Below are 7,938 nucleotides of genomic sequence, written 5' to 3'. Positions count from 1 at the left end.
ACCGTTTTTCAAAATTCTTTAGAATTTTGTGTCAATTACACACGTATTAGAACTGTATCAACATACTTTAGTCGTATTTTATTATCATTATTATTTTTTATTTTTTTTACTTGTGCATAAGGCATATGTTTTGTGGGGCCAAATGTCATAAGAAATTTGACATGCTCAAAAATCCTGCAGAAATGCAAAATTGACTGGCCTGATGAGCTCGGGCAGTGATTGTTGTTCCTTTCCATCATTCGTTGTGTTGATTTCATCATGTCCATTTGGTGATGTTTTTTTCACTATTGAATCATATTGCAAATGCACGTGCATTTGCAATTTGTTTCAATGGGCATTTACCATCACGAATTTGTCCTGCTCATAAAAATCCTGCAGAAATGCTAAATTGACTGGCCTGATGAACACAGGATGGCCGGGCAGTGATAGTTGCTCCTTTCCATCACTCGTGGTGTTGATTTCATCATGTCCATTTGGTGATGTTTTTTTCACTATAGAATCATATTGCAAATGCACGTGCATTGTTGTGCAACTGGTGATTGAAAATAGGCACCTGGGAACCCAAAAATGAAAAGATGGAAATACCGGTGTCCCACATATCCATGCCCGCTCTGAGAGCAACCTACTACGGCCCTCTATCATCAATGCAGTAATTGTAGCAAAAATAAAATATGGTTCTAAATACATTTAAAGGGACTCCTAATATACAAGCACCCTCTGCCCTCTATCCATAGGGGCCCCTCCCATAAATGCACCTGGTAATTGAAAATTGTTACCCAAAAATAAAATATGGTTCTAAATACATTTAAAGGGACTAATATACATGCCTGGTGTTCCACATATCCATGCCCACTCAAAAATAGAAATATGTCCTAAATGAGCACCTCCTGAGTGATTTATGGACACTTTGGTGGATGAGGATACTACGGCCCTCTATCCATATGGACAGTTTAAAATATTCTGATGGATACGCATTGTTGTGCAACTGGTGATTGAAAATAGGCAACTGGTAACCCAAAAATAAAAATATGGTTGTCAATGCATTTACCGGTCATTCTGATATTTTATGCCCGCTATGGGAACACAGGATGACCTGGCAGTGATAGTTGTTCCTTTCCATCACTCGTTGTGTTGATTACATCATGTCCATTTGGTGATGTTTTTCACTATTGAATCATATTGCAAATGCACGTGCATTTGCAATATGTTTCAATGGGCATTTACCATCACGAATTTGTCATGCTCAAAAATCATGCAGAAATGCAAAATTGACTGGCCTGATGAACACAGGATGGCCTGGCAGTGATAGTTGTGTTGATTTCATTATGTCCATTTGTTTATGTTTTCTCACTTTTGCAAAGTCACTGTGCATTTGCAATATGGTTCAATGGGCATTCACCATCACGAATTTGTCATGCTATAAAAATCGTGCAGGAATGCAAAATTGACTGGCCCGATGAACTCGGGATGGCTGGGCAGTGATTCTGGTACCTCTCCATCGCTCGTTAGGGTTGATTTCAGAATGTCACTTTTGGTGATGGTACCTCACCGCTTAAACATATTGCAAATGGACAAGAGTCACCGTCCATCAGTCAATTAGATATCATTCTGACACCAAACTGATACAAACTGACACCAAACCCACTTTTTCCAACTCGTTTAGTAGCCAACTATCACATACTTCAGAGCTGGCCCAAAATTCACAACGCCTTCGGTTCAAACCATAAAAAAAAACATAAAACACGTAGTTACGTTCTAGCTGCGGGTCCATTTCTTATGTTATGTGTAGGCCTAGCTGAGGCGACCCCGAATCCCAAGTTTCGGCTCGATAGGTCATTTGGTGTCCGAGCAAAACCCTAATTGGTGCTGAAAATCCACTTTTTCCATGACTTGCTACGGGGTCCTTGAATGAGCTATCGGACAGAAATGTTGGGTTCTGTCTCTATGGGCCGAGACGGTCACAATGCACCTAGTCTTGTGACTCTGGGACATTTCTAAATGTCGACATTTTCATGATGCAAAAATGAATTGAAGTCATTGTACGAGGCTGTTTCTCGGTCCGAGAACCTTCTAGAGCGACGTAACTCACCACGCACTATCGACCTGAGGTCTAGAACAGGATTCTAAAGTTTCGGAACTCTAGGTCTGACGGTTCTTTTTTAGCACGAACAAAGCTAACTATTGGAGGCACTGTCTGTCTCTACGCACCCCAATACGTCCCTCCTTCCAAGTTGTGTGTCTGTGTGATTTAGTTTTCCTTTGAACTTTTATGGGAAAAATGACTGATTCATGGGGGTTGCCTAATCACACATATGAAGTTTTGGACAGAGCCAATGTACAGAGCCAATGTGCAGGGGTACGAGGTAGTTGAGGAAATACAGGACGTACATAGAGAGTCAGTGCATAGTGAGTCAGTGCATAGAGAGTCAGTGTATAGAGAGTCAGTACATAGTGAGTCAGTGTATAGAGAGTCAGTACATAGTGAGTCAGTACATAGAGAGTCAGTGCATAGAGAGTCACTACATAGAGAGTCAGTGTATAGAGTGTCAGTGTATAGAGAGTCACTACATAGAGAGTCAGTGTATAGAGAGTCAGTGCATAGAGAGTCAGTGCATAGAGAGTTAGTGTATAGAGAGTCAGTGTATAGAGAGTCAGTACGTAGTGAGTCAGTGCATAGAGAGTCAGTACATAGAGAGTTAGTGTATAGAGAGTCAGTGTATAGAGAGTCACTACATAGAGAGTCAGTGCATAGAGAGTCAGTGCATAGAGAGTCAGTGCATAGAGAGTCAGTGCATAGAGAGTCAGTACGTAGTGAGTCAGAGCATAGAGAGTCAGTACATAGAGAGTCAGTGTATAGAGTTATTGCAAGAAAGTCAGTGCTAAACAATTAAGGTAAATAAATAATTACTAAAGGAGGTCAGTGTAAATAGTCTGGGTAGCCATGTGATGAACTGTTCAGCAGTCTTATGGGTTGGGAGTGACTTTTGGTCCCAGACTTGGCACTCTGGTACCGCTTGCAGTGCTGTAGCAGAGAGAACAGTCCTTGACTTGGGTGGGTTGGTGTCTTTGACAATTTTTAAGGCCTTCTTCTGACACCGCCTGGTATAGAGGTTCTGGATGGCAGGGAGTTCGGCTCCAGTGATGTACTGGGTTGTGCGCACTACCCTCTGTACCACCTTGCGGTCGGATGCCAAGTAGTTGTCATACCAAGCGGTGATGCAGCCAGTCAAGATGCTCTCGATGGTGCAGCTGTAGAACCTTTTGAGACTGAGGACCCATGCCAAATCATTTTAGCCATCTGAGGGGAAGAGCCATTGCCGTGCCCTCTTCACGACTGTGTTGGTGTGTTTGGACCATGATAGGTCCTTAGTGATGTGGACAGCTCTCAACCCGCTCCAATACAGCTCTGTTGATGTGAATGGGGGCGTGTTCGGCTTCCGTTTCCTGTCGTCCACGATAAGCACCTTTGTCTTGCTAACGTTGAGGTTGTTGTCCTGGAATCACACTGCCAGGTCCCGGACCTCCTCCCTTTAGGCCGTCTCATTGTTGCAGGTGACCAGGCCTACCACCGTTGTGTCGTGGGCAAACTTAATGATAGTGTTAGAGTCCACACACCCGTAGGTGAACATGGAGTATAGGAGGGGACTGAGCACGCACCCCTGAGGGGCCCCGGTGTTGAGGATTAGTGTGACGGATGTGTTGTTGCCTACCTTCACCATCTCGGGGCGGCCCGTCAGGAAGTCCAGGATCCAGTTGCAGAGGGAGGTGTTTAGTCCCAGGGTCCTTAGCTTAGTGATAAGCTTTGAGGGCCCTATGGTGTTGAACGCTGAGCTGTAGTCAATGAATAGCATTCTCACATAGGTGTTCCTTTTGTCCAGATGGGAAATGGCAGTGTTGCGTGCAATAGAGATTGCGTCATCTGTGGATCTGTTAAGGGACAGATGTGAACTGGAGTGGGTCTAGGGTTTCTGGGATGATTGGGTTGATGTGAGCCATGACCAGCTTTTAAAATAATTTCATGGCTACAGATGTGAATGCTACAGGGCTATAATCATTTAGACAGGTTACCTTGGCGTTCTTAGGCACAGGGGACTATGGTGGTTTGCTTGAAGCATGTAGATATTACAGACTGGGTCAGAGAGAGGGTCACGGTGAAATTAGATGGTCCGTGTGGCCTGTTGGTGTCAGCTCCAGTCGTACGCACTACCCTCTGTACCACCTTGCGGTCGGATGCCAAGGTGATGACGCATTGGTACAGTTGCAGTATGGCAGCAGAGATTAAGTGAACACTGATCTAAACATGCCTCCTGGAGTGTATTTTCATCAATGACCGTTTAAACCTAGTTTCCCTCCCTCCACTTCTTCCCATTCCCTCCACTTCTTCCCATTCCCTCCACATGCTCCCATTCCCTCCACTTCTTCCCATTCCCTCCACTTCTTCCCTTCCCATTCCCATTCCTCCACATGCTCCCATTCCTCCACTTCTTCCCATTCCTCCACATCCTCCCATTCCCTCCACTTCTTCCCATTCCCTCCACTTCTTCCCATTCCCTCCACATTCTCCCATTCCCTCCACATCCTCCCATTCCCTCCACTTCTTCCCATTCCCTCCACTTCTTCCCATTCCCTCCACATCTTCCCATTCCCTCCACATCCTCCCATTCCCTCCACTTCTTCCCATTCCCTCCACTTCTTCCCATTCCCTCCACATCCTCCCATTCCCTCCACATCCTCCCATTCCCTCCACTTCTTCCCATTCCCTCCACTTCTTCCCATTCCCTCCACATCCTCCCATTCCCTCCACATCCTCCCATTCCCTCCACATGCTCCCATTCCCTCCACATGCTCCCATTCCCTCCACATCCTCCCATTCCCTCCACATCCTCCCATTCCCTCCACATGCTCCCATTCCCTCCACATGCTCCCATTCCCTCCACATGCTCCCATTCCCTCCACATGCTCCCATTCCCTCCACATTCCTCCCATTCCCTCCACATCCTCCCATTCCCTCCACATCCTCCCATTCCCTCCACATCCTCCCATTCCCTCCCATTCCCTCCACATGCTCCCATTCCCTCCACATCCTCCCATTCCCTCCACATCCTCCCATTCCCTCCACATCCTCCCATTCCCTCCACATCTTCCCATTCCCTCTAGGTGCCCTAAATAGCACCCTATTGCCTAATTGTGCATTATTTTCACCAGAGCCCTATGGGACCTGGACAAAAGTAGTGTACTACATAGGGAATAAGGTGCCATAGGGCTCTTGTCTAAAGTAGTGCACTATATAGGGAATAGGGTGCCATAGGTCTAAAGTCTAATGTAGTGGGATGATTCAGATTCAGTTCAACTTTATTACCCCACCAGGGGGGGTTTAATTTGGTCATGTGCTTAAACAAAACAAAGACAGGACATGAAGACACAGAAACGACACAAAATAATTAATTCAAAGTATTATAGCTATACATTTTAAAGTACCATTTACGTAGCTCACGTCCCAAATGTGACCCACTTTCAGTCTTCCAGATTCAGATGGTCTCAGTCAACTCTCTGTTCTCCTCCAGGTCTCGCTCTCCACTCAGGCTCTGATGGATCTGCCCCGTAAACAGGGTGTCGTCATAGTGACTCCAGCTGCAGCCCAGGCCAACAACAACACTTTAGAATGTGGCACTGCAGTAATGGAGCCCCCCCCTCGTCTGGAACCATCTCCCCCTCCCTCATCTCTTCCACTGCACTGTGTGTGGACATACTGGCTGTGTGGAACAGACACACACACACCCTGTCACTGTCAATTACCCCTGTTCCAGAGATCAGAGGGAGAGATGGTTCCAGACTCCATCAAGCCACTGATCAGCCGTGTTAGTTGGGTGTGTTAAGTGAGTGACAGGTTGTGTGTGTGTGTGTGTGAGTGACAGGGTGTGTGTGTGTGTGTGTGTGTGTGTGTGTGTGTGTGTGTGTGTGTGTGTGTGTGTGTGTGTGTGTGTGTGTGTGTGTGTGTGTGTGTGACAGGATGCTGATGCTGGTCAGCCAGGGTGACTGTCGGAGACAACATCTCCAGCAGACTCACTCCTCTGCCAAGATAAGAGCTGTGTTCCAAATGGAAGCCTATTCCCTATTAAAGTACACGTATAAGGCTCTGACTCAAAAAGTTGTGCACTATATAGACTCAGAGAATAGGGTGCCATTAGGGATGGAACCTTGTCTTCACAAGGACACAAATATGGGAGGGGAGGACATGGGATAGGTTGGGTTAACGTGTTTTTGTCCTAGGAAAATACCTGTATATCTCCAGCCAGACAGCCCTGTTGTGTCCTGTTAGTGGTTACAGACCAGAGCAGACTGACAGGGAGGAATGGGGGAGGATGGGATGGGATCAGGGAGGATTGGGATCAGGGAGGATTGGGATCAGGGAGGATTGGGATCAGGGAGGGATGGGAGGGAGGATGGGATCAGGGAGGGAGGATGGGATCAGGGAGGATTGGGATCAGGGAGGATTGGGATCAGGGAGGGATGGGATCAGGGAGGATGGGATCAGGGAGGGATGGGATCAGGGAGGATTGGGATCAGGGAGGATTGGGATCAGGGAGGATTGGGATCAGGGAGGATGGGATCAGGGAGGATTGGGATCAGGGAGGATTGGGATCAGGGAGGATTGGGATCAGGGAGGATTGGGATCAGGGAGGGATGGGATCAGGGAGGATTGGGATCAGGGAGGATTGGGGGAGGATTGGGATCAGGGAGGATTGGGATCAGGGAGGATTGGGATCAGGGAGGATTGGGATCAGGGAGGATTGGGATCAGGGAGGATTGGGATCAGGGAGGGATGGGATCAGGGAGGATTGGGATCAGGGAGGATTGGGATCAGGGGGATTGGGATCAGGGAGGATTGGGATCAGGGAGGATTGGGATCAGGGAGGAATGGGATCAGGGAGGAATGGGATCATGGGAGGAATTGGGATCAGGGAGGGATGGGATCAGGGAGGGATGGGATCAGGGAGGATTGGGATCAGGGAGGAATGGGATCATTGGGAGGGAGGATTGGGATCAGGGAGGAATGGGATCAGGGAGGATTGGGATTGGGATCAGGGAGGATTGGGATCAGGGAGGATTGGGATCAGGGAGGATTGGGAGGGAACGGGATCAGGGAGGATTGGGATCAGGGAGGATTGGGATCAGGGAGGATCGGGATCAGGGAGGGATGGGATCAGGGAGGATTGGGATCAGGGAGGATTGGGATCAGGGAGGAATGGGATCAGGGAGGAATGGGATCAGGGAGGAATGGGATCAGGGAGGATTGGGATCAAGGATTGGGATCAGGGAGGATTGGGATCAGGGAGGATTGGGATCAGGGAGGATTGGGATCAAGGAGGATTGGGAGGATTGGGATCAGGGAGCAAATACACTGCTCTATACCTTCCTGTTCTCCTCCCTTCCTCCCCCTGTCCCTCCCCCCGTCCCTCCCTTCCTCCCCCCGTCCCTCCCTTCCTCCCCCCCCGTCCCTCCCTTCCCCCCGTCTCTCCCTTCCTCCCCCTGTCCCTCCCTTCCTCCCCCCTCTCTCTCCCTTCCCCCTGTCCCTCCCTTCCTCACCCCTGTCCCTCCCCCGTCCCTCCCTTCCTCCCCCTCTCTCCTTTCCTCCCCCTGTCTCTCCTTTCCTCCCCCTCCCCCCTGTCCCTAATTTGCAAATAAATTCAGTAAAAATCCTACAATGTGATTTTCGCGATTTTTTTCTTCTCATTTTGTCTGTCATAGTTGAAGTGTACCGATGATGAAAATTACAGGCCTCTCTCGTCTTTTTCAGTGGGAGAACTTGCACAATTGGTGGCTGACTAAATACATTTTTGCTCCACTGTGTATAAAACTTGCAGCAGCACTGTCAAGGTTCTTATCAGCTATTTCTAGCCTTCGCTGAGACGACGAGCCAATAATTAGTTTTTAGGC

Source organism: Oncorhynchus masou, chromosome 13, assembly GCF_036934945.1.
Source record: "Oncorhynchus masou masou isolate Uvic2021 chromosome 13, UVic_Omas_1.1, whole genome shotgun sequence".
Lineage (NCBI taxonomy): Eukaryota > Metazoa > Chordata > Actinopteri > Salmoniformes > Salmonidae > Oncorhynchus > Oncorhynchus masou.
This window is presented reverse-complemented; position numbering follows the sequence as displayed.